The sequence below is a fragment of the Sus scrofa genome, chromosome 6, assembly GCF_000003025.6.
Source record: "Sus scrofa isolate TJ Tabasco breed Duroc chromosome 6, Sscrofa11.1, whole genome shotgun sequence".
Lineage (NCBI taxonomy): Eukaryota > Metazoa > Chordata > Mammalia > Artiodactyla > Suidae > Sus > Sus scrofa.
Window position 1 is genome coordinate 116,172,116 of NC_010448.4, and position 25,827 is coordinate 116,197,942.

A 25,827-nucleotide genomic window follows, 5' to 3' on the forward strand; every position below is an offset into this window, starting at 1 on the left:
AGTTCAAATTCAACTGTATAGGTCCATTTGATTGAACTATCCAGAACCATATGAAAGAGACATCAGATTCTTACCAACATTTCTAATCACCTGTAATTGTGATTATTGTTTTCCAGTTTGTTAGAAATGTAAGAAAATAAATTGTAGATTTGGAACCTGAACCATTTCAAGCTATCATTAAATCAAGTATAGTTTATGAAAGTCTACATGTTATCTTTCCATGAGTATGAAATAGTTTATTTTAAAATTCTGATCAATATTTTAGAAAAATTTTCCCAAGAGGAGGGATCTGTATGTACGCCAAGCACTCATTAAGTGCTCTTTAGGTGTTTAATCTTTGAGCTAACAGAGTACCTGAAAGCTGATGCTTACATTAAATTCCACCCTGTTCCTTCAGAAAAGATTTGGATGTGTTACCAAATCCTAACACTTCCATATCAAATGAGACATTACCCTATAGAATAGTGCTGCCTAAGAGAAATACAATGCAAGCCACATAGGCAATTACGTGGTTTCTGTAGCCCAGTGGTTTTGGATCATCATGTTTCTGTTTTCATTTGTCTCTAGGTATTTTTTGATTTCCAATTTGATTGATTTAGTAATCCATTGGTTGTTTAGTAGCAGACTGTTTAGCCTCCACATGCTTGTGTTTTTTTGCAGTTTTTTTTTTTTTTTTCTTGCAGTTGATTTCTAATCTCACAATGATGTGGTGGGAAAAATGTTTGATATGATTTCAATTTTCTTAAATTTACTGAAGCTTGCTTTGTGGCCCAGCATGTGATCTATCCTGGAGAATGTTCCATGTACACTTGAAAAGAATGTGTATTCTGCTGCTCTCAAATGGAATGCTCTATAAATATCAATTACGGCCACCCTAGTCCAATGTATTTAAGGCTTGTGTTTGATTTTCTGTCTGGATGATCTCTGCATTGCTGAAAGTGGGGTGTTAAAGTTCCCCACTATTATTGTGTTACTGTCCATTTCTCCTTTTATATCTGTTAACACTTGCCTTACATATTGGGATGCTCATATGTTGGGTACAATTATATGTTTTCTAATAGTCACATGAAAAAAGTAAAGAGAAGTGAAATTAATTTTAATATGTTTTACTTAAACAAATAAATCTAAGTTCAACACAAGGATCATTAACCATTTTATTGTTTTTTCCCCCACATTAAATCTTCAAATCCCGTGTATATTTTATACTTGTGGAACACCTGTGTTCCCACAACTCTCGGTACAAGTGCTCAACAGCCCAGGTGGCTAGTGGATACTATATTCACATGAGCCTAGAACATCACTGCACTCCCTTAAAACTGGCTATAGATAACTCCTCATGTCCTTAAAAATGGCCATGTGACAGAATACCTCTCAATAAAAACAGGGTGTTTTCTCTCATGAAATAAGAGCTTCAGAACTCTTCAGTTTTCTTTTTCTTGCCCTGTTTGTCATTATCACTGATATTTTGGCTCAAATAATACAGCCTGGGTTTCTTGTTATAAACCACCTCTAGCCCCTTAACACCATTTTTCTTCTCTCTCAGTTTGGGTGCTTGCTTTTTCAGCATCCTTTAGTTATTTTTCTACTGTGTATATGGTCTTTTGTTGTTAGCAGCTTCAAATATATTTTGGCATATGGACCCAATGAATAATCCTATTTGGTGTAGCTCTGTTGTCAATGGTAAAACTGAATAAATTCTGACCTTCTAGTCTCACCTGTGTTTGTCATTTCCCTGGACAGGAAGACTTTAAGAGTCACACAAGCGTGGGAGCACTTACAAGAAACTATCTGAGAATAATGAACATACATAGATGAAAGAATAAGAATAAAAACAAAGCAACAGCTAGAAATGACCAGATATTTTCACATTTGAACATACTGTACATCAGAAAACTTGATTCCTCTCATTCATTCTTTGCACTGTTTATTGAATATCTAATACAATCTCTTAACTTCTCTCTCCTCTTTCCCATACAGTTTCTTCATATCGAACTGGATTTTAGTTTATTTTTCTTTTTTACATATATTATTATTTTAAGCATTTTCTTGTCATATGTTTAATAGTCTAAAACCAAATAATTGTTTTATATTTCTTATACCTCACAAATGCCTTCCAAAGCTAAACATAGCAACTATTTTAATGTAATGTTTTAAATACTGGGTCACAGTACACATGCAACTTCCTACTGCGGGGATTGGCAGACTTGTTCTGTAAATATTTTAGGTTTCTTGGGCTAAGTGGTCTCCGTTACAACTATTCAACTCTGGCGATGTACCTCAAGACCAGCCACAGATAAAATGCAAACTACAACAGCTGTGTTCCAACCCAACATTATGAAAACAGGCAGTGGGTCACATCTAGCCCTCAGGCCACACAGTTTGCTGACCTCTGTCCTGCCAGGAGGTGAGGACAGCACAGACCAGGATAGTGGCAAGAAGACAAGATATTAGAAATGAAATGACCAGTCTTTACATTCCAACACTCCTAAATAGTCATGCTGAGGTGTCCTGAAAGGAGCTGAAACCACAACCTTAAGCCAACCCACACTCGTCTGCGAATGGCAGTTTTCCTTTTAAATGTGAATCTAGAATCAAAAGGTGTTAAGTTGTATTAGCAGAGTAACACAAATGAAAAGCAAACATGCCCATATCCTCTCAATGTATTTTACACGACTAAATTTAAACCAATTTTCCTTGGCTTCTATTCTTTTATAAAAGAATATAACATTCACAGAGGGGTCAATGTGAAGTACTTTGGGAAAGATGCTATGCTATTGTGTTGCTCTGTTCTCTGAGCCTGCTGTAGCCTGGAAGTTAGAACCTGTCACAGTCAAGTATTGGCGCCAATTTAAAGAGTTAAGAGCCAGTTCCCTGCCCAAATGTGAAATCAATTTACACAACACATATTCCCACAACCCCCACACTGAGGAACTAATTTTTTAACAGACCATTTCATGAATAACAGAGTCTTTGTGCCACCAAATAAAAACGTTTGGAGATCGCCAAAACATCTGTTCTGAGATGTTACTGTCAAAACCCGGTTCCCGGAGAGGGAGCAAACTGCATTGTCTTTCAATAGTTTTGTTGGTTTCATAAAACGTCTCTGTTGGGAGAGCTCTTCCGTCTCCGGGACCCCGAAACTCACAGGAATGAATCCAACAGCACAGTCACTAATGACAATGCAAAGAAACTGAAGGTAATATGTAAAAGGCAAAGACTGGTACGATTATTGCCCTGCTTTCACGATTTGATTCTAGAACTATTATTACATTAATTAATACACTGACAAGATCATTTTTTTTTTTTTAGTGAGTGTTCCCCACTATTGGGGTTCACAGTGATTTACCTCAATAGAGATGATGCGATACATTAAGCACAGCTAAGACGCCCGAAGTCCCACGGGGTCTAAGTTTCTAGCACCTGTGCGATGCTGAAGAGACTATAAGGCCACATGCCCTCCTTTACTTAGAAGGAAAAGTTCACTTGCCAGAAACGAAAAATGGAAACTAATTTTGCTGAGACAAGAGAGCAACAATGTCAAGATGTACAGACATAACAGGGGGAGTCAGAGGTGGTCAAGTTTAAGTCTGTCCTGTTTGCTATTGGCTGGGAAGTTACGGTCAATGGGCAGTGGGAGGGTGGGGCCCCCATGACTCGCACCTCCCTGGTCTCCAGCACAGCTGGTGACTGGTGACGAGCACCGTCTGTGGGAAGTCTCTTTTCACAGCTCTGGTTTTACTGTTCACCTTCCCTTCAGCACAGGGGCCAACTTCATGTGTGTAAATAAAACGGAACGAAACAAGAGCCGAGGCCTCTAGTATCCATCTGTGGGCCCATAACTCAAGTAAAAGATGACACTCTGCTGGCTCTGCCCTCCCGGCTGGGAGCAGGAAAACGTCACAGAAACTAGCACAAAATGATTCAACAGAAAAGAGAGCAACAGAAAACCTGCCCTGGAACACCAAAGCAACCCAAGAACGGCTAAAATGAACAAAAATGGATAAAGAAAAGAGTCCCAGAAGGCTGAAAAATGCCATGACCAGCAAATCTGGCCTGGTGCCCAGCGCTGTACCACATGGGCATCGAGCAGGCACTTATTAATGCATGAATGAATCTTACTTTTCTTCTCTTACCTCCTTCAGAGACAGGCCGTCAACATGAAGTTAGATGGTTTCAAGTCAGTTGTGCAAATGAAATACATTCTAAAAGGTTCAAGCAACTGGACCTGAAAACCACTGGGCCACTTCCAGATGTGAAGAAATGAGGATTCTCAAGTGACAGAAGCAATACAACGGTTGCCATTTTTCAAGAAGTAAATACATCTGGGCTAGAATCTAAACTTACACTCAAGATTTAACTTTATAAATATTCTGGTATATTTAATGTTATGGATGCATGGAGGCTGGAGTTTCTACAGGACTGAAATTAAGTGTAGGATTGCCAGGTAAAAGATATGCCTCTTGTTCTTCTGAAACATACCATCATATCGCCTTTTAAAAAGTGACTTATAGGAGTTCCTGTCGTGGCTCAGTCGTTACCGAACCTGACTAGTATCTATGAGTGAGCTGATCCCTGGCTTTGCTCAACAGGTTAAGGATCCGGTGTTGCCATGAAGTGTGGTGTAAATCACAGATGTGGCTCGGATCCCACGTAGCTGTGGTGTAGGCCAGCAGCTACAGCTCTGATTTGACCAGAGCCTGGGAACCTCCATATGCTGTGGATGTAGCCCTAAAAAGACAAAAGAGGAAAAAAAAAAAAAAAAAAGTGACTATAGGAGTTCCCTGGTGGTGAGGCAGGTTAAGGATCCAGTGTTGTCACTGAAGTGACTCTGGTTGCTGCTGTAGCTCAGGTTCAATCCCTGGCCAGGGAATATCTGCATGCTGTGGGTATGGCCAAAAAAACTGTATGTAATGTTCACTTCCACCAATGGTATATGAAAACTCGTTTACCTAAACTTTTCACCAATACTATTGGTGTTGGTGAACCACCTTGCTTCTCTTTCCTTGAGTAATGTGAACAGTTTTTAAGATTTACTTAATATATGTAATTGCCAAAAAATTGAAATAGTACCAGAGGGTACAAGTTAAGAAGAAGTCTCCTCCCAGCTGCAGTGCTATCATTCTCTTGTACACCTGTCCAGAGACAGTATCTGATACATCCATCGGCACATATAATGCCGCTCTTTTTAAAATGAATGGCAGGATTCTGCACCGTTCTTTTATCATTCCATAAATACCTGTCTCATTCTTTTTTAAGAGGTATATAACATTCCACCCTGTGCAAATAACATAGCTAATTTAACCAGTTTCCTGTTGATGGGCATTTGGATTTATTCCAGTCTTTTGCAGCCACATTGATGCTGAAGGTAGTACCCTTGTACCAAAGGCTTTGAGGGCTTAGTGCAAGTACACTGGTGTGTGAAAATGCCTACCCGTGGAATTGATGGGCCAAGCGTAAGTGCGTTTTTACTTTTGATAGATATTGCCAAACCTTCACAGAGTGTATGTGCCCACTTATATTCTCACCAATGTGTTTCCTCATTTCCTGTTATCATTGCCAATCTGATAGGTAAAAAAATGTATCTCACTGAGATTTCCATTGTACTTTTCTTATTATCAAGGTAGATATAGTTATTTTTATGATAACTAACTTATATCTCATATTCTGTCCAGTTTCTTCTTACCAATTTTTGACATTTCTCTTAATCTTAAACATAATTAAAAAATAAAAACACAAATGTGAAATACTACAACCCAGCATTCCCTACTCTATAGTCTGATTCTCAATATCAAGTCTAGTTAATTCCTAAATTACGATTTTTTTGCGGGGGAGGCGTGAGAACGGAAGTGGAACTGGGATAAAAAGAAAGGTACAGAACCAATGAGGACAAAAGCTCCAAACATACAACCAACAGAGACCAGGAATTAAAAGCCAAAGAATAGAAAGAAATCATCAACCAAAAAACAATGGATTTCATTATTGAATGTAACGAATACATCTGTGGGTATTTCTATTTATTTCTCAATCTCCATAGAACAAGTGGTCAGACCACTGCTTTCAATTCTGAAACTCCATCCCTGAACTTGACTAGATCTGGATTCAAAATGGCATCGTGCTGGGACATATGTTCTAACCAGTGAAGCTATTTCACACCATGCAAATGATTTCCCTATTTGTTGAAAAATGGGAAAACTGCATTTTTTCATTGCATTGGTCAGCTGCTTCTTCAGAATGATTTTCTAGGCGCAATTATTATAAACATGATGGAACCTAAAAAGCTCTCAGATTTGAACATGTTTGCTAATATGTAATGGTAGGAATCTCTGGGTCATTTTCATCTTTCTTCTCGACTCGTTTTCCCCTAAGTCCTGCCCTTTCTTTCCTTGAAATGTCTTTGCCCTTGGCATTCACTGCCAATGCTCTGGTTTTGATCCTCATCACTTCACAATGGTCCAACTGTTTCCGCTTTTAAGGCGTTCTCCAACTCTGCCCTTCCACTGTCACTTTACTCATCATGAAACACAACCTGCGTGGATTTCATTTCACTCAAGAACCTAAGTGTTCAACCTACACTTGTAGAATAAGTGAATAAACAAATGAACATACAATAGCTCTTTAATTTCTAACCATCAGGCTGCCCTGCCTTAGCTTTCAAGTCACTCTGAGATCTGGCTCCACTCAGCTTTCGCAAACGTCTTCCGCTACCAGCTGTGCAACTAATATTCCTTCTCTCCCTTTGCCTGGGCTCATGCTCTTTTCTCAGTCTGTGCAAAACTCTGGATCCTTTTAGCACCATTATTAAGTTCTACACATGACCATCTGCCTTCTCTCTCACTCTCTCAGCTCTCCTGGGGGACTTCCTCTATCACTTTGGCTTCAGGGACCACCTATAAGCCAACAGCGCACCAACCTTCCCTCCGGCCAGATTGCTCCTAAATTCCACACTAGTCTCCCCTATACCTGGTGCATCTCACCAATAGCTCTCCTGCTCTCTCAAAGTCAACACAGGCAAAACTGAATTATCTTTTTACTTTCTGAATCAAGCAGCCACCCAAGTCAGAACCCTGGGTGTTCATCCTTGACCCCTCCCTTTCCCTAATTCCTCACACCCAGCTGGGGTCAATTCAACTCATTCCCTTTCCTGAACCAATCACTTCTTTTTTATCTCCACTACACTAAATATTCCAACCACATTAGCTCTCACTTTGGCCAGATTTACCAGTTGATTGCTTGGCCCCTTGACTTCCATTCTGGGAAACTGTTCTTTCCACCACTGCTTAAAATTAAAATCTAATCATATTTTAAATAAGAATAATTTGCAGAGGATTTATTTCCAACAGGACTATGGATAATGGTGTGGGTGGCCTGCATGGGAGGCACAGTAACAAGCTAGGGCTAGTATCAGAGGAGAGGTCATTATCGTAGGCCTGTGGACCAAGGGGAGGGACTAGTTACTAGAGGAGAACTTATGGAAATAAGGTGGCCTTGAGAAGGGGAAATGCACCTGTTCCCAGGTGATCCTTCAAGGGCTGACGCTACAGAATATAGAGACCTTGACCAGCTTCCTCCCTTGACCTGCCCATCTCCTGCTGGGACTATCAATCCAATTGCTGAATTTAGCTGGAAAGGGCATGAAAGTCTGCTGATTTAGCCCTACTGATCAGCTTTTGGGGAGGAGCAGGATGGAGGCAGTAGAGAATGGATTGGGGTGTATGTGCCTTCTGATTAGAAGACTGGTGGCCCTGCACCTCCTATAAAATTTACCTGTAGAGAGAACATACAGATCTGACTCTCACTTTCTTCTCATAATGTTGAACCCATCTAGATCCATACCTGGTAGATTACACCTCTTCTTCTACTGAACTTGACATCTGGGATGCCTCTCCTCCATTTCCAGGTTTAACCAAGCTATTCAGCCAAAACCTACTCACTCACCACTTACTACATAAAAAAAAAAAAAAAAATCTTATCTCAGGTATAGGTATAACTGGCCACACTCTCTTCTGATCTATGTATAGATTTTTTATCCAAGCATGTATCATTCTTATTTGTTTACATGTCTTTGAACACTAAAAAGTAAACTCTCTAAAGAAAGTAGGGATGTGTCAATCACCTTTCTATTCCCAGTGCCCAGTACTGTGCAAGACACATAGTAGGTACTTAATAAATAACAGCTGAATGAGGGAATGAATTTAAGTATCAGCTCAAGTCTAAGGTCAGCCACGAAGCTTTCCCTAGCAACCTCAACCCACGTTGTTCTTCGTTCACATTAATCACCAGAATTTAATGTTTATTTCACCTGTTTTTGTATTGGTCTCTTATTTAGACCACAAGCACCCTGATAGCAGGAATCACTCTTCTGCTTCTCTGATAGCTCAGTTTGGGTCCATACTAGAAATTTAATAAATGCTTTCAGAATTTTTTCTGTTGTGAAGAAGAGGTATTCAGAGTAGCAGAAATATATAAACCCTACCCCCAAATCTCAAAATAAAATATTTACATGGCCAGAGAAGTTATAAACTGGTTAAAACTGAAAAAAAGGTGACGGTGGCGACCTCATAACTACAGCATCTGTTGATTTCCAGAGGCAGGAAATGTGGATTTTTATGTAAACACACCCAATTATTAATGGTTTTTAATGGCTCACTCAAATAAAAATATCTCATCTAACCCAGACACTACTGTGGGTTTCTAAGAGAGAGGAAGGAATAGCTATGGTTTGAACAAGGGATCGACGTGATGCTCTATGTGAGTGGACAGATATTGGTCCAGAAATGTTCAAGAAACTTAAGTGGGAAGCCTAGGCTCTTGGGCACGACTTTTTCCTTTAAACTGAAACGATGGCTTTAAGTGGGAGGCCTCTGTTTAAAGCTTTGAGCCTAAGCGTTATGAACAAGTTCATTTAATTAAGACCCCAGGTCTGGACATACCTGGAGCTTTCTACTTCTGGCCAGCCATATATACTCAATCTAAACATGGGATTGGACGATGGAAGATCTTGCCTTGACTCCTAAGGCCAGAACACGTTCAACACCAGCACCAACAAAGTATCAGAAGAGAGAATCACATGCCAAACGACCAGCCTCTTAAGAAAGAGACTTGAGTCCCCGGTGTGGCTCAGCAGAAACAAATCTGACTAGCATCCAGGAGGATGCAGGTTCAACCCCTGGCCTCGCTCTGTGGGTTAAGGATCCGGCATTGCCGTGAGCAGTGGTGTAGGTTGCAGATGCGGCTCGGATCTGGCGTTGCTGTGGCTGTGGTGTAGGCCGGCAGCTACAGCTCCGATTCAACCCCTAGCCTGGGAACCTCCATATGCCGTGGGTGTGGCCCCAAAAAGACAAAAAAAGAAAGAGACTTGAGAGACCATGGAAAGACAAAGTAGAAAAGAAAAAGGTGCCTCTGGAGCAGCCATCCAGTCAGGATGACTCCATAGCCAGCTAGCTTTCACCTGAAGGGTGTTCACATACACATTACCTCACTCCACAATCCATGGTGCTGGGCGGGGGTTATGAGAGGCTTTACCTGGGAGGAAGCTGAAGCTGGTGGAGGTCACAGCAAGTTAGCAGGAAGTCCAAGATAGGCACTTATGTGCTTTCATCTCAGGCCCACTTTTATTAAGCTCCTCCCCCAGTCCACTAACACCTCCCTCCTCAGGACGAGGTCGACAGGGTAAGGAGCTGACTGTGCCTTTCCCCAAAGTCAGTAGAAAGACAGGTCATTTACTATTTACATAGGCAATGAATTCTTCTTTGACAGTTCGGAGAGCTATTCGGATGGTTTCATATAATCCCCAAAATGACCCTGGCAAATGGTTCTGTGATAAGACCTATCTTCACTTCAGGGTAACTTAGGGTGACTGAAGCATGGTAGGTACATGGTGTCACTGATAATTCGCCTACTCGGTAGAAACAGAACCAACCCAGTTACTCTTTTTAATCTCTGGCACTGGAACTAGTCACCAAGATGAAGCAGCTGCTTCTATTAAGGATCAAAAACCCACATTGAAAAAAAAAAATCAAGATTCTAATAAGAACAATTTTATTTGAGGTAGGACCCTTTTGGAGAAACAAAATGATCTATTTCTCTACATAAGAAATTAGGAAGGGCAAAAATAAAACTTCAAATTTTATTTGGAATCATACAGCACAAAACGAAGGGGAAAACAAAAGTTAACAGAAACTGGGAAGCAGGGAAGAGAAAACGAGGCGGAAAAAGGAGATATGCAAACAAATTTAAACAAGGAAATGAGACGTAGAGACTGATACAAGGAGAAAACACTGCACACAGATAAATACAAGTTCAACCCGGACAAAGGAAAGGAAGACCGCACCAACGCAGACAGACAAAATGTGCACATACACAACACAGACAGGCTTGAAAGCTGTGTTGTCATTTTATGACTACAGGCAAAGACAGAGGCATCCTGTATAGAATCAAAATTGAGGTCCAGGAGTTTTCAATAATATGCTTCATATGATACATGCTTCTCTTCTGTGCCTTATGGAAGTATTTAAAAAGGCAAAAGAGAGCCAAGCTGCATGTCCAAAGTGTGGGGAGGGCGAGGAAAACACGCAAGGATTTTAACATTCCACCATTATTCTTTATTGAAACATGACCCCATTCTTGGATTCTCATTTGCTCCCTTTTCCACAGCCCAACGGTAAACTCCCACACACCAGTGGGACCACAGAGGAGAGACAATAATACAAGCAGCTGCTCAGGCTGTGGTTTTCATTAGGAAAAAAAAAAAGGCCTTGATTATAAGGGATTTCATTTTGAACCTTCAGGCCAAAACTAAAGTGATTAAAACTCCATGTACAGACACACGAATGGCTTCTTAAAAGTCTGGGGTAGAGCACACTCAGCACAATCAACGGGGAGCAGGGAGGACTGTCCAGATCTTAACAGCCTCCCCCCAACCCTCGGCTTAGTGCACAGACTTAAAAAGAGGGAAAAGCTAGCAGAGACACAAAATGAAACATGCTGCATAGGTCCTGAATTGCATTGCTGGAAAGGTTAGGGGTACATTTTCACCAAATTCTTTAGCTACCAAAAGCCAAGGCAATCAAGCCACAAGAAGATGTGGAGGAAACCTGAATGCATGTTACTAAGTGAAAGAAGCCCATCTGAAAAGGCTCCATACCGTTTGATTCCAACTATACGACATTCTGGAAAAGGCAAAACTATGGAGACAGTAAAAAGATCAGTGGTTTTCAGGGATTAGTGGGAAGGGAGAGATGAGTAGGCAGAGCACAGAGGATTGTTAGGGCAGTGAGAATACTATGTACGATTCCATATCGGTGGATATGGGTCATTATACGTTACATATTACACATCATTATACGTTGTACATAGAATGTGCAACACCAAGAGTGAACTGTTACATAAACTGGACTTTGGGTGAAAATGATATGTCTGCGTAGGTTTCTCCATTTTAACAAAGGTCCCGCGCTGGTAAGGGATGCTGATGATAAGGGAGGCTGGGCATCCATGGGGGCGGGGAGTACATGGGAAATCTCCGTACCTTCCCTTTAATTTTGCTGTGGAACTAAAACTACTCTAAAAATTGAAATGGGAGTTCCTGCCGTGGCTCAGCAGAAACGAATCTGACTAGTATCCATGAGGACGTAGTTTCGATCCCTGGCCTCGCTCAGTGGTTTAAGCATCTGGCATTGTTGTGAGCTGTGGTGTCTAAGTCACAAATGTGGCTCAGATCCTGAGTATATATGGCTGTGGTGTAGGCTGGCAGCTGCAGCTCTGATTCAACCCCTGGCCTGGGAACCTCCATATGCCGGGGGTATGGCCCTAAAAAGAGCAAAAAAAAAAAAAAATTTATTACAGTGTGTGTATATGTATATAAATATATACACATAAACACAGTCACATACAAGCATGGCAACTCCTTAAAGGCCTGCATTTGACACGAGAGCAGAGCTAAGGTACAGCACCCTCAGAGCCAGGCACGCCCTGTTCTCACAGCTCAGCACAAGGGTTGTGACCCCTGCTTTGACACATACTCAATAGTTATCATTCTGCTGCAACAAACTTCACTCAGCAGTTAAAGAGCATGAACTTCTGAAGTTGAAATCCCAGCTCTCCCTCCTACTGTGCAACTTCGGTTAAGTCATAACCTTCTCCACCTCTGTCTGTCTCCTAGTTCCATGATACAAGGGCAATAATACCACCATCCACCACTGGGAGGACTAAACATACATAAAGGGCCTCACGTGATGAGAGGTCCATTATAAGGGCTCAGTGACCAGCAGAGAGAAATGGGACAAAGATATACATGTCATGAACAGGGGTGTGTAATCATGATGTTCTTCAGAATGCGTTACTGGTTATGAAGAAAGTGTTAACTCCTCACATTAATCTGTGCAAAGCTCCAGAAGAGGTGGAGCTATTGGAAAGCATTCCAAATTTGACACAGTTAAAGAAGTGGCACAAGTGGCAGTCAGGGAGACGGGAGGAAGAGAGAAGAGAGAAATGCAGAAGACTGTCCACTCGGGTGGAGCACTGCACCCTTGTTAGAGAAGAGGTCCTGGAGTCCTGGACAGAGAATGGGAGACAGTAAAGGGCTTCTCTATGACAAGCTGCCCACTGCACCCTCTGCTCAGTAAAGAGCAATTCCAATTAAAATGTCTTATGCTTAAAATACAATTTCTCTAATATATTTGGGACCACAATGACTGTGGGTGCTTATTAGAAATCAGTCAAAACTGTAGTAAAAAAAAAAAAAAGGAAATGCTAATGAAAGGAAAAAGTCCTACATCACAAAGAGCCCCTCCTTCTTACTAAATCTTTTTCTTTTAATGGAACGGCAAGAGCCATGCTGTGGCTCTGAGACCCGGGGCTCCATTTTTGTTCAAGTGTTTTGTGAATGGCAGGTTTTTCAACAGGAAATGCATACCTTTGTGGGACACTCCAGAACCAGCGAAAGGTTTTCCCCTCCACCCTCTCACAAAAGAACCAATCTTCTTCTGTTTGCTTTGGTCTTTCCTGACAAAACGCCCCTGCTCTTACTCTCTTCATGCAATGCTTCGTTTTCATCCAAATGCCTCTACTTTTATTTGGCTGCAGATCGAGCTTATTGAGCATTCTCTAGTGCCTTTCAGGTCTGTCCCTGTTCCATGTTAAACAGGCTGTGGGGTGAGTGCAAGACTGCGCTCAGTAAAATATTCCATCCAATGAGGGCAGTTATGTAAACAGGGCTGCTTCTGGCAGGAATGTCTGATGGGATAAACAAGGCTGGAGAGAAAAAGACTCTTACAGAGAGGAGTGACTTTGTCAGGGCAGGGCACAGAGATACACTTCAAATAAAAATACTTCTGTTTTGAATGTAAGATCAGGCTTTTAAAAAACCTAAATCACTGGGGAAATTTTAAAAAGAACAATAAGGACCAGGTCAGCAACTATGATTTTTGAAACTGTAATAAAGGGATTTGACTTTTTCCTTTTCTAGTTTCAGAATTTTATTTCTTTAACAATAAAAATCAAAACCATTTAAAGTGCCAGAGATGTGAGAAGGCTAATGTAAGAATTTATAACATTTAAGAACTTATGGAAATGATGGCTAATAATATATCAATTAAAGAAGATATGTAGGGAGGTCCCGCTGTGGTACATTGGGTTAAGGATCTGGTGATGTCACAGCTGTGGCATAAGGCTGCATCTGCAGCTTGGATTTGATCCCTGGCCCTGGAAACTTCCATATGCCACAGGTGCTGCCAAAAGATAAAAAAAAAAGGGGAAGACGACATGTAATCATCAAAAAATTGGTGGACTGTACCCATGTTGATGTTTAGTGTTAATACAGAGGCTTATCATTGTCTTCATTAATATTTGGCCTATAGGAAGCAGGATGAAAGCGCAGTAGTTAGCCTTAGAAACAAGAGTATATATAGGAAATTCACAATGCTAAGATGAAGATAGAACATAATGAAAACAGGTATCACTAAAAACAAACAGGAACTGCAGTTCTTGAAACTGACACCCACATCATGGGATTGTTGTAAGGATTAAATTAGACCAATGTTAGTACAAGAATACTCTGCAATTCCACAACAGAGTTAAAAATAAGGGCTGAGTTCACTCTTCCTCCCTATTTAAACTATTAGTCAAACTAATATAACAATTCAAAGCATGTGATTTATTTACTTAGTACTCTGTCCAAGGCAGCATACAAAGTGCTAAGGATATTTCAAGTACTCAGAGATTATTGGGAAGAAAAAAACTTAGAAGTGCCCCTCTTTCTTTCTATTTACATACATTTGAATTTTCCCAATGCCCATCTAATTTTTAAGATGCGAATAATTTAGGGTAGCATGTTTACTTTTCATACTTCGTAAGTAATCCATAAGTCTAAAATGATTACATGGTTGATAACCTAATCACTATAGAATACAGTAGTAGGATGGGAGCTGAATTTCTGGTGGCTGATATGGCCAACTCCCTATAAGTAGAATAGACAGTGTCAACAAATATTTTCTTCTAGCAGTTATGCTTTATTTCCACTGGGTGCCCAGCTGAAACTTTCTGAGGCCAGAATAGGAGTCTGTTGACATCATTTTCATGACTATTATTCTCGCTAGTCACTGAAAGGCAGCTTATGCTTTTAACTTCCTGCGTCATTTCGACTTATACAAAAATTTTTTGTGGAATGAATGAATTTTGAGAGGGTTAGGGAAATGGAAGACATCTTTATATTCTAGAATAACGACAACTGGAAAAGGTATTTAGTCTTGCTGTTGGTAAAACTGGCTCAGTGTTCAGAGAAAAACTAAAAATGAATCCCCACGTACCACCACCTACAAGCAAGGAAGGACATCAGAAGTAGAAACTTAGGGCCCGAGAATGATTACATTAAAATTAAGGATTTCTGTTTAATAAAGGATACTCTGGGAAACGTTGACAGAGAGGTGATAGAACAGATGCAGCTTGCAAAGCCTGAAAATGAAGAGAGATCAACATGTGCACTCTTCAATGAAATCCTACAAGTTATCAAAAAAGACACTACTGTCAACACAATGATGCGCCAGGAAAATCAGCAGTTTACTAAGGAGACTATCCTAAAGACTAGCAAGCAGGTGACAAGAAGCAGAACTGCCAAATAAATGCAAATTAAGAGCTATTACTTCACACTCATTGGATAAAAATGGTAAATTCTTGATGTAGGTAAGAACTCCTGTTGGACTGTGGTGGGCAGGAGGCTGGGGCAGCCATTCTGGAAAGTGATCTGGCACCAGGCCGTCAAATTAATTCTACAGATTTCTAAGGCCCAGCAATTCCACTCCTGGGTACATATTCCAAAGAAATGTTCTAGCAAGAGCACAAGGAGAATGCATGAGGATGATCACAGCAGCAGGATTTTTGCTATCCATTCCTAGGAGAGCATACGAACACAAAGTAAGATAAGAATGGATTTTAAAAACATAGCGGATCTTTATTTATTTATTTATTTGTCTTTTTGCCTTTTCGAGGGACACTTTCCACGGCATATGGAGGTTCCCAGGCTAGAGGTCAAATCGGAGCTGTAGCTGCCAGCCTATGCCAGAGCCACAGCAACGCGGGATCCGAGCTGCGTCTGCAACCTACACCACAGCTCACGGCAACGCCAGATCCTTAACCCACTGAGTAAGGCCAGGGATCAAACCTGCAACCTCATGGTTCTTGGATTCGTTAACCACTGCGCCACCACAACGGGAACTCCCATAGTGGATCTTTAAAACACAGTGCTGAATAGGAAAAAAAAAAGAACTATGAGATTGAAAACAGTATAATTATTTAGGTAAATCTAAAATGATTTGCACACCAACCACGGCACTTTTGTAAAAATATATCCAAAGGGAAAAAAAAAGGCACAAAACCACATTTAAATGGTTGCACATCGGGGGTGGGAGGGTTAATTTAGGTACTATCAAGATGAAACAGATAAACTCTTTCCCTCACATTTTTATTTCTAAAGAGAAAACTCTATCACTAGTATTTTTTTTAATTTTATTTTATTTTTGTTTTAGGGCCATACCTGAGGCATATAGAAGTTCCCAGGCTAGGGGTCGAATCTGAGCTATAGCCGCCGGTGACACCACAGCCATAGCAACTCAGTCTCCGAGCCGAGTCTGCGACCTACACCACAGCTCACAGCAACGGTGGATTCCCAACCTATTCAGAGAGGCCAGGGATTGCATCCTCATGGATCCTAGTCAGGTTCGTTAATGGCTGAGCCACGAAGGGAAGTCCCTATCATTAGTATTTTTAACACTTGTTTATTCTATCAAGAAGGAAAGAATAAAGGAAAAAGCTAAGGCAGAAAGAAGGGAAGGAAAAAAAGAAGAAAAGAAGGAAACAATTTGAATGTTGTACAGGTTAAGCATTGGATTTGATCAACACGTTAAAATATTCTTTCTTGAAACAACAGCTGCCTTCCAGTACTCTCTTCAAAATTCCACACAGGCCCCCACAAAGATGAATCCCAACATAACGAGGACCTAGTCTTTGAAGTGAATGGGAAATACCTTCCAACCAACCAAGCACTTTAGCTCACAAAAAATCTGTTCCTCCTTCTTTTATTTCACCACTTCCATCAAACTGAGGTCATACAACCCCTCCTCACCCACCACCCAACCTCAATTCTATTACCATTCATCTTGGGGGCAGCAAGAAATCTAACCATCTCAAGGATATATCTCTCCCCCTTAAACCTATACAGTATGGTTCTGGGGTTACAGCCTTTCCTGTGTGATGCACTTTATACCAATAAGACATCTGCAACTGCTTTCAAAGATTGTGAAGAATTTACCATTGCTCTACATATACCATGGATTCCTATGTAAACCAAGATGAAATGACTAGTCATATGGAAACCGGTGAAAACTGACTGGAACAGCTTTCAGGGATGTATCCAAATGCATATTAAACTGTTGATAACATGTGTAAAAAGATGAATGTGAAAGGGTGGGGAAAAAATGTAATTGTAATGTATACATGTAAGGATAACTTGATCCCCTTGCTGTACAGTGGGGAAAAAAAAGATGAATGTGGACTTATAATCTCATTGTGGAAACAAAATATTAGTATATGAAATAAGAAAATAAGGTAAAACATCAACATCATTAAATTCTACAGAAGGCACACCGCTGGTGGTTCTTAAACTAGTGCACATCAAGGTCACCAGGGGGCTTGTCACACAACACAGCCTGCAGGGCTCTCTCTGCCAGCTCTGAATCTGTGAGGGTGGGGGTGGGGGGTTGGCTGAGACTCTGTGTTTCTGACAAGTTTCCAGGTGATGCTGCTCCTGCCAGTGCCCACATGGGGTCTGAGAACCCCATAACAACTCCTAACAGAATGGGCATAAACTATTTGAGGAAAGACAGAGCACAGCCACACCGCTGGGATGGAGGAGAAAGCGGGACACCAGGGAGACCCCGAGCGTGGGCTGGGCTTGGGTGATTTGAGGATGTGGAGGTGGTGAGAACACCTGAGCACAGGTGGAACTGTGGGTGGGGATAGCAAGCAGGAGGGCCAGCCTGATGGGCTGGGTAACAGGTGGGCAGGCAGGTGAGTGGACTCCACCTACTGCCCATGTTGTGAGCAGAGGAAAGACCTGAACAAACTGCTGCCCTGGAGGCCCCTCCGGCCACCCTTCACATGTAAAGCCTGGAAATAGCATAGCTTGGAGCTCGACCAACGAGGTCTCCGGCTGACCTGGCACATGCTGGCAGCATTACCACAATTCCAGTTAAAGAAGAACTATAAAAGGAGCTGTACAAAGTGCATTTCTCCATCACGTGGGGGAGCTGGGGCTGAGTGTATGGTGTGGTGCTTAGCGCACCTTTGCAACACACAGACACAGTGAATGAATGAGCGTGGGCGGGAGACCCCAGCTATGTGCTGCTCAGGGCACCCTGCTGCTTAGACTCAATACCAAAGCCCACTAGTAAGTACTGCTCACTCCCCCCTCAGGCAGAGCCAAAGGTGCATGGAGCAGGAAAGGCAACCCCCAAACCAAGTCCTGCAATACCAAAAGGTCGGGAGCAAAGGAGGGAAGGTACTTGAGTTTCCAGCCACAAAATCCCAGAGGGAGCGGCCCTCTCCAGGCCACCTAGACTGATGATCCACTCACTCTTCTTATTCTAAACTACAGTCAGTCCTGGATGTGCAGAGAAGGGGGGAGTGTGATGCCTGCTCCCACCTCTGGGTGGAGAGAGCATGGTCCCCTCCCTTTGACCCTCAGACAGGAAGCTGCGAGGACTAAGTGAAAAGGCCTGGAAGAGAGTTCAGGGCACTCAGTGCTTCCTACAAGCAAACCACCTCTTTTAAGCCCTTCATGCTGGTCCCTTCATGTGTGTCCTGGAAGCCTGTCTGAGGTCTTCCCTGGGAACAGTGGCACAAAGGAGAAAAAGCATGAGTGACCAACATGGTGAAATGACATGAAATGACAGTGACAAAAATAGACACTGCAGTGTTTAGGAGATGAAAACATTGTTTTTTCTTTAGGTAAGTTGAAGCTGAGATGATAAGAAAGTGGAAATGCTTTCAGGAGGCAGTGGAACTTTGGAATGGGCGATGTCAAGAGTAAAGAGTCACTTACAGGAGGTGACAGTGGAAGGCGTGAGGGTTAGGATGGAAAGAAAGAGAGGTGAAAAGGGGAGAGACAGAGAAACAGGGGCCAAGTCTTAAGGCCGACACAGCAGAGACAAAGCAAAGATGGCAAAGAAGGAATCAAGAAGATGGAGTGAAGCCAGGAGAGTGGTCCATCACTGAATATGGGGAGAAACGCTTCAAGGCCAATTCCCACTGGTGTTAGAGTCAAAGAGCAGAAACGGAAAAGACCAGAGCTCTGAAGAGCCAGGTTTCAGGAGGCAGGGTGTGTGTGTATGTGTACAGGCTGAGAAGACCAGGGCCCTTATAGGAATCCAGTTTTCCAAGTCAGAACTTCCAGAGTTCCTGAGTAACTTGCACTGCTTCTTAAGCTAGGTAAACAAAACTCCAACAGAATGGAAACCTACCCTACTATAGCTTCTTAAGCTAGGTAAACAAAACTCCAACAGAATGGAAACCTACCCTACTATATTCGTTCAGAAGCGCCCCAAATCCTTCAAGTCTACGTGACTGCCTGTGAAGAGGCGGCAGCTCATGGCAATAGATCTCATCCTTTGCATCATGAGCTGCCCCCCACATACTCTTCCTGGGCTGACAATGACACGTCACCTGATGTTAGTTTCTTTCTTTATTAATTTTGGAAATGATCGCTAGATCATTGGGGTAAATAATGGGGTGGGAAGCAGCTGTGAATAGTTTGGAGAAAAGAGGCTGTTCTCTAGTCTGGAGTGTGAGCTGCCAGAGAAGGGAGAAGTCTAGTTCTGTTCGACCCAAGCCTGAGAGCCATCCACACACAGGCCGGCCCCTGCAGTGTCAGAAGGATGATTTGGGCCAGCATTCATTGGGGATGCTGAGGACCGTATTGTACACCCAGCAGTTAAGAACACTGTGAGATTGCAGTCAGAAAGAAGCAGGTGTCTGGAGAGTGAGAGAGAGCAAAGCCCTATACAAGCTGTAACCAAGCCAAATGATTCAACTCCCAACCTAATTTAGTCACTTTCCCATCCGAAAAATCCATAAGAGAAGAGAAGGCTTTGTAGAAGGCTTAGTCAATCAGACCCTGGGCGGGGGGGAAGGGAGAAACTACAAATTTCTCAGGCTGTTCTGATGAATGATGAGAAAGCCCAGTGGTATATTTAGATTCCACTGGGAACTGCTTTGAGACAGATGATACCCTGAGATGTCAGAATTGTTATTTTTGTGGAAATAAGATCTGCCACCAAGTCTTTATGTACCAAAACCTCTCACCTTCAAGGAAAAAAAATAGAAAAGCGTGAATACCCTAAAACAGTTACACAGTGGGAGGGAGGATGGGAAAGTAAAAGCAAGGGTGGTGCTGATACCTCTCCTGCCCAAGCAACACAGAAGAAAGCGCCAACTTTATGGCGCCAACTTTATAGGGCAGCAGACAATTTCCTCTGAGCAGGGTTACAAGTGGGAAGAGGGAGATGGTAAAAGATGGAGTTGTTTCGAAGGACACAAACTAAACTATTACTTGTATTTTTGCGGTGTGTGTGTGTGGTTGGGGTTTTTTTTTTTTTTTGTCTCTTATCAAGGTAACTTTGACAGGAACTAAGGCTGTCCCAATCTTATCTTCCTTACTGCATCTCTCTTGAATTAAACAGGGAAATATGACCCATTCCCTCCCCCCTCCCATAAGATGATCATTCTCTGCCGTTTCTTAGTGACAATCCTATTAATTCTATTTCCCTCCTCTTGGTAGAAATGGGAAACAGTTTTGGGTAGATGTGTGGGAAGATCTGGAAAGCTGGCAGAAATATCGGAGACACCTGTACCAGCTGGGGGTAGCCACTACCATTCTCTGTGCCAGCTAATGCCCACTCCGACTGGGGAGCTTTTAGGATCGCTTTTTCCACCCACTCCTTCCTCCCTCCTCAAATATAGCCACCTCCCCCCATTGCCAATTTTCAAACTGGCACAGTGATTAATGACCCAGGCAAGAACTTAATTTCCTGTCCAGTAGTACAAGGCTGATTTCCAATAAAGGAACTCACTCAAGACAACTATTTCCTCTCCACAGCTTCTAATCTTATATTCAATTGTGGGCATTCTTCCCTCTCAGTGTGAAAGCAGAATCAATTTTTGAACTCCCATTTGGTGACTAGTCCAAAGAATCACAGAATGCTCATGCTGGAAAGGATCTTTATTAAAGGCAACGTAATTCAACCTCTTCTTTTCTTATAATTCAAGCAGGACTTAAGACCAAGCCTTTGACTTACATCTTCTCTGTGCACTTGGTCAAGCAGCAAGTGAGGAGGGAATTACTATCATTAAAGCACACAGCTTGGGTCCTCACTGGTTTCATTATGGAGTTACCTTTAATGAAACAGTCTATTCTAAACTGAGAATTAATCACCATGGGAGAATATTTCTGCAATTATGGGCTCAGGCGAAACAAAACAAAACAAGTGTCAGTGAAACCCTTCAGATACAGCAACACAATCACCATGTTCAGTTACCTCAGGATTCCAAATACCCACTGCAGATGTAATAAGGTGGCTGAATTGGAACGACACATATCCATTGCTTGTCTTTATTCCTCAGAAATGCTTAAAAGGTAACTCCATTGTTTTCTGTGAAATTAATTCTGAAAAAGTTTCCTCAATAAGATGTTAATGGCTGCATAATACAGTGCCTTCTTTAGATGCATGATTTCCCATAGACAAGTCTTAGTTATGGTTCAGGAAATGCTTCCAGGGTTGATGCCTACATTATCTGAAATTCACAAGGAAGGGTATGCAAATGGCAAGGAGTGGGCTGGGCTGATGGTGGGCTGAGAGATGGCAGAGTGACCACAGTAGCAACAGAGAGAGTGTGTTGTAAGCTGTAGACATTAAAACTGGACAGAGAGTAACAGTCGTGAAGTTAAAAGACCCTAGTGTATGCCCAGCTCTACTTATCAGTTGTGTATCCGTCCCCAAGTTATTTTACTCTTTCTGAGGCTAGGTTTCCTTATCTGTAAACAAGCAATAATTAAGGCCTGCTGGAATGTTGTAAAAATTGCATAAATACTAAGCATGGAAGCACCAATCACACTGTACCTAGCAGTGCTCTCTAAATACTTGTTGAATTTAAGAATCTTAATTGTCTGACATTATACTTTTTCTTAGTTGAAACATCCTGATTGCCACAAACAATGCAAATACAGGGATTTAAAGCATTTCATTCTGATTTTTATTTTACTTATTTTTTTGTCCTTTTAGGGCCTTACCCGAGGCATATAGAGGTTCCCAGGCTAGGGGTCAAATCAGAGCTGTAGCCACTGGCCTACACCACAGCCACGGCAACACCAGATCTAACCCGTGTCTGCGACCTACACCACAGCACATGGCAACACCAGACCTTTAACCCACTGAGTGAGGCCAGAGATTGAACCTGAGTCCTCATGGATGCTAGTCAAAGTTGTTTCTGCTGAGCCATGATGGGAACTCTGCATTTCATTCTTAAAGTTAGCATATAGTAACCACGGGATCCAACAAGTCAGACTTGCCTTGGCTCTGATTCCCCACTCATGCTCTGATGAACTAAAAATCAAATATGGGTCATAAATGGCTACAGAACTTGTGAATATTGTAACTATCTGAATATTATAATGAGTGAAGCTTGAAGACTAGAAAAAGCATGGGCTTTGGATCAGAAGAGCTCCACTTGACTAGCACCAAGACCCTGGAGAGACTAACTTCCCTGAAATTTACCTTCCTCATCTATAAAGTGAGAACCCCACCAGCGACTTCACAGGTTGTTAGGAGGATTAAATAATATTAGCAGATGTAGGTAATACAGCCAGCTAGAATCCGTTCCCTGACTCGGACTAAGTGACTGAAAATGTGGGTGCTAAAAATAAGCAGTCAGGAGTCTTTAGGTGAACGCTCTTCCTCTTTTCCCTCTTATTTTATAAAACAGCTCTTCTACCTGTTGCACAAATTTGTCTTGAACATCCAATAATCTAGGGAGAAGTTCAAAACTATCGAGGGTTAAATACCGCCTCTATATTCAGGGCAAAACCATGTTATATTTTTCTATTGTCTTTGGGAAATCAAAACCTAGAAAACACAGCTTTAATTTATTCATATATTAACATATTAATATGCATGTATGTATGTATATCTTTTTAGGGCTGCAACTGCAGCATTTGGAAATTTCCAGGCTGGAGATCAAATCAGAGTTACAGCTGCCAGCTTATGCCACAGCCACAGCAACGCCAGATTTGAGCCGTGTCTGTGACCTACACTGTACCTCATGGCAATGCCAGATCCTTAACCCACGGAGTGAGGCCAGGGATCAAACCCACGTCCTTGTGGATACCAGTCGTGTTTGTTACCACTGAGTCACGATGGGAGTTCCACATAGCATTTATTTTTAATGGCTTGTTTTTTAGTTCCAAATAGTTCAAAATGATGCCAGAATTGGTACTAACAAAGCCATATGTAACTTTGTTGTGCGAGACCAAATGGATCTTTGGCTATAAACTTAAACTTCATCCACATGAATCAAGGCAGAAGATGATCACAAAGAAATTTTTTGGAAAGTTACAATATGTACACATTTGCACTACAATTCAGTGTCTGGAATACAAGTTTGAAAGTGGTACCACAGGAAAGTTCTGTAGCCCTGTGTGCTGCTGCTCAGCTGATCCACTTCTGGGTGTGATGGCTGCCTGAGGCCCACTGCTTCCCATCTACATGGTAGGAAAGAAGGACAAGCTTTTCTTTCATGACCTTTGAGAGTCAGATGATCTAAGGTAGAGAGTTACATTTTCAAAACTAAAGTCTTTACCACACTTAATCTGATAATGAGTAGGGATATGAACCTTCAAAATGGCCAAGAGCTAGAGAGCCACAAGATAGTTCCAAGGGTTATAGAATGTCTTAGCAGGACGTTATTTTCTACTGAAAACTCCATTTGTGCCCCAACCTTTCTCAGCCTAAAATTAGCGAGTGGTTTGCTCAATCATCACCCAGAGAACTCGGCCAGCATGCCACTCTCAAGTTGCACAGCACTTCTACCCTAGCTGGCTCTCTTGGAGACAGTATTTTGAATTTCCTTGGTTGAATGCAAAACACATTAGCTAACTAACTAAACAAACTGGAAGGAGGCATAACACAAGACCCAAACTTGGCCGACGGGATGACTGTGAAAACACTCTTAAATGCTATGGGGCTGTAAGGAGGGCGGCCCAGTGGAGGAGGTGGTTTCTTTAGAGTTTCAACATTTATTTGTCCATAAATATTGTCATTCACAATGCAGAACTAAAAAGGAATGGACAGCAAAACTAAATTCCTCTGACTTGAAATAGCCATAACCCCAGAAGGATTAAGTAAAATTTGGTAATTTTAAAAATTTCTCCTATTTTGAATTCAGGTAGGAGCTCTGTAAATATTCATTCTTATAGTCATTCATATTTCCTCTTTCTCCTCCTCCCTCCTTTAGAAATAAGATGCTTGGAACAGTGGGAAATGAGAGAAGGGAAAGGTGCAATTTAAAATGAGAAGATCGGAGTTCCCGTCGTGGCGCAGTGGTTAACGAATCCGACTAGGAACCATGAGATTGCGGGTTCGGTCCCTGCCCTTGCTCAGTGGGTTAACGATCCGGCGTTGTCGTGAGCTGTGGTGTAGGTTGCAGACGCGGCTCGGATCCCGTGTTGCTGTGGCTCTGGCGTAGGCCGGTGGCTACAGCTCCGATGCAACCCCAGCCTGGGAACCTCCATATGCCGCGGGAGCTGCCCAAGAAACAGCAACAACAACAACAACAACAGACAAAAAGACAAAAAAATAAATAAATAAATAAAATAAAATAAAATGAGAAGATCTAGGTTCAACCCAGCCACTTAATGGCCACCAATTTGGTGTGAAACTTAATAATGGAGCCTCAGTTTCCTCATCTGTAAAATGGGGGAAAAAACCCCATAACATGCTGATTTCTGGGTGTGCGTGCATGCACTTTGCTTTTGAAAGGCACTGCAAACTGCAAAATGAAACAAGGAAACGATGATGCTTAAATACCCGGAAAGCAACAGCAAAGCTACTGAGCTTTATGTAAGCAACAAAGGCCTCTGGTTCTTTAAGGTTCTCAAAATCTGGGATGTTATGGGCACTTTACATAGAAGCTCTAGATAACCAGACTAGAATATGAACCTCACATACAGGCTGTCTTTTACAGACCTGCAGCACCTCAGAGCTTTCCTGGAGGAGGCTAATGGCACAGGCAAGGATAGCTTACTGGGTGTGACAGTTAACTATGTGTGTGTCAACTTGGCTCAGCCATGGCTCCCAGATGTTTGTTCATACACTATTCTAGGTATTTCTGTGAAGGTATTTTTTTGGTGATGGGATTAACATTTAAATCAACAGACTCTGAATAAAGCAGATTACCTTTCTTAATGTAGGTGGGCCTCATCCAATCAGTTGAAGGCTTTGAGAAGATAGACTAAAGTTGCCTGAGGAAGGGACATTCTGCCAATAAACTGCCTTTGGACTCAAACTGCAACTCTTCCTTGGCTCTCTAGCCTGTAGATTTTTTTTTTTTTTTGTCTTCTTAGGGCTGCACCCGCAGCACATGGAGGTTCCCAGGCTAGGGGTCCAATCTGAGCTGTAGCCGCTGGCCTATGCCACAGTCACAGCCATGCCAGATCTGAGCTGCATCTGTGACCTACACCACAGCTCACATCAATGCCAGATCCTTAACCCACTGAGCAAGGCCAGGGATCGAACCTGCAACCTCATGGTTCCTAGTCAGATTCATTTATGCTGCACCATGACAGGAACTCCAAGCCTGCAGATTGTGGACTTGTTAGCCTTCACAACTGCATGAGCCAGTTCCTTAAACTTAATCAAACAACCAATCTCTGTGTTACACAAACATTCTCTCTCTCTGTTCTGTTTCCCTGGAGAAGCCTGACTAACATGCTAGGTTTCACCTTTCTTAATTTTCTATAGTACCAAACCATGAAAATCAATTATGTCCTTTGCTTCCATACCAGTTGCTGATGTGAATGCTGGTACTGTAGCCCATGATGGATGGCTGAATAAGCACACCTACTATGAAACCTGAATACCTACTATGTGAAAACATTGTCTAGTGCTGCAGGAAGATCTCAGAGGGCAGAAATCAAATTTCTGCTTATAAAAGCTTCTCTGAAGGCCTCTATGAAAAAGTTCAGAAATAAAAAAATGTTTGAGGAGCTATCTTTTGGGGGCAAATAAAGCT

The 25,827-nt window shown here is 42.0% G+C and overlaps 1 protein-coding gene across 4 annotated transcripts in view; it reads right to left on the bottom strand.

Moving 5' to 3' along the window:
- GAREM1 (GRB2 associated regulator of MAPK1 subtype 1) overlaps positions 1-25,827 on the bottom strand; it is a 224,483-nt gene that overhangs the window by 71,745 nt on the left and 126,911 nt on the right. Inside the window, exon 1 of one of the 4 annotated variants that reach the window (XM_021096219.1) lies at positions 9,523-11,629. The exons of the other annotated variants lie outside the window; for them this stretch is intronic. The gene's annotated coding sequence lies outside the window, so the exon portion shown is untranslated. Of the gene's footprint in view, positions 1-9,522; positions 11,630-25,827 lie in introns of those variants that run through there. 4 annotated transcript variants of the gene reach the window in all.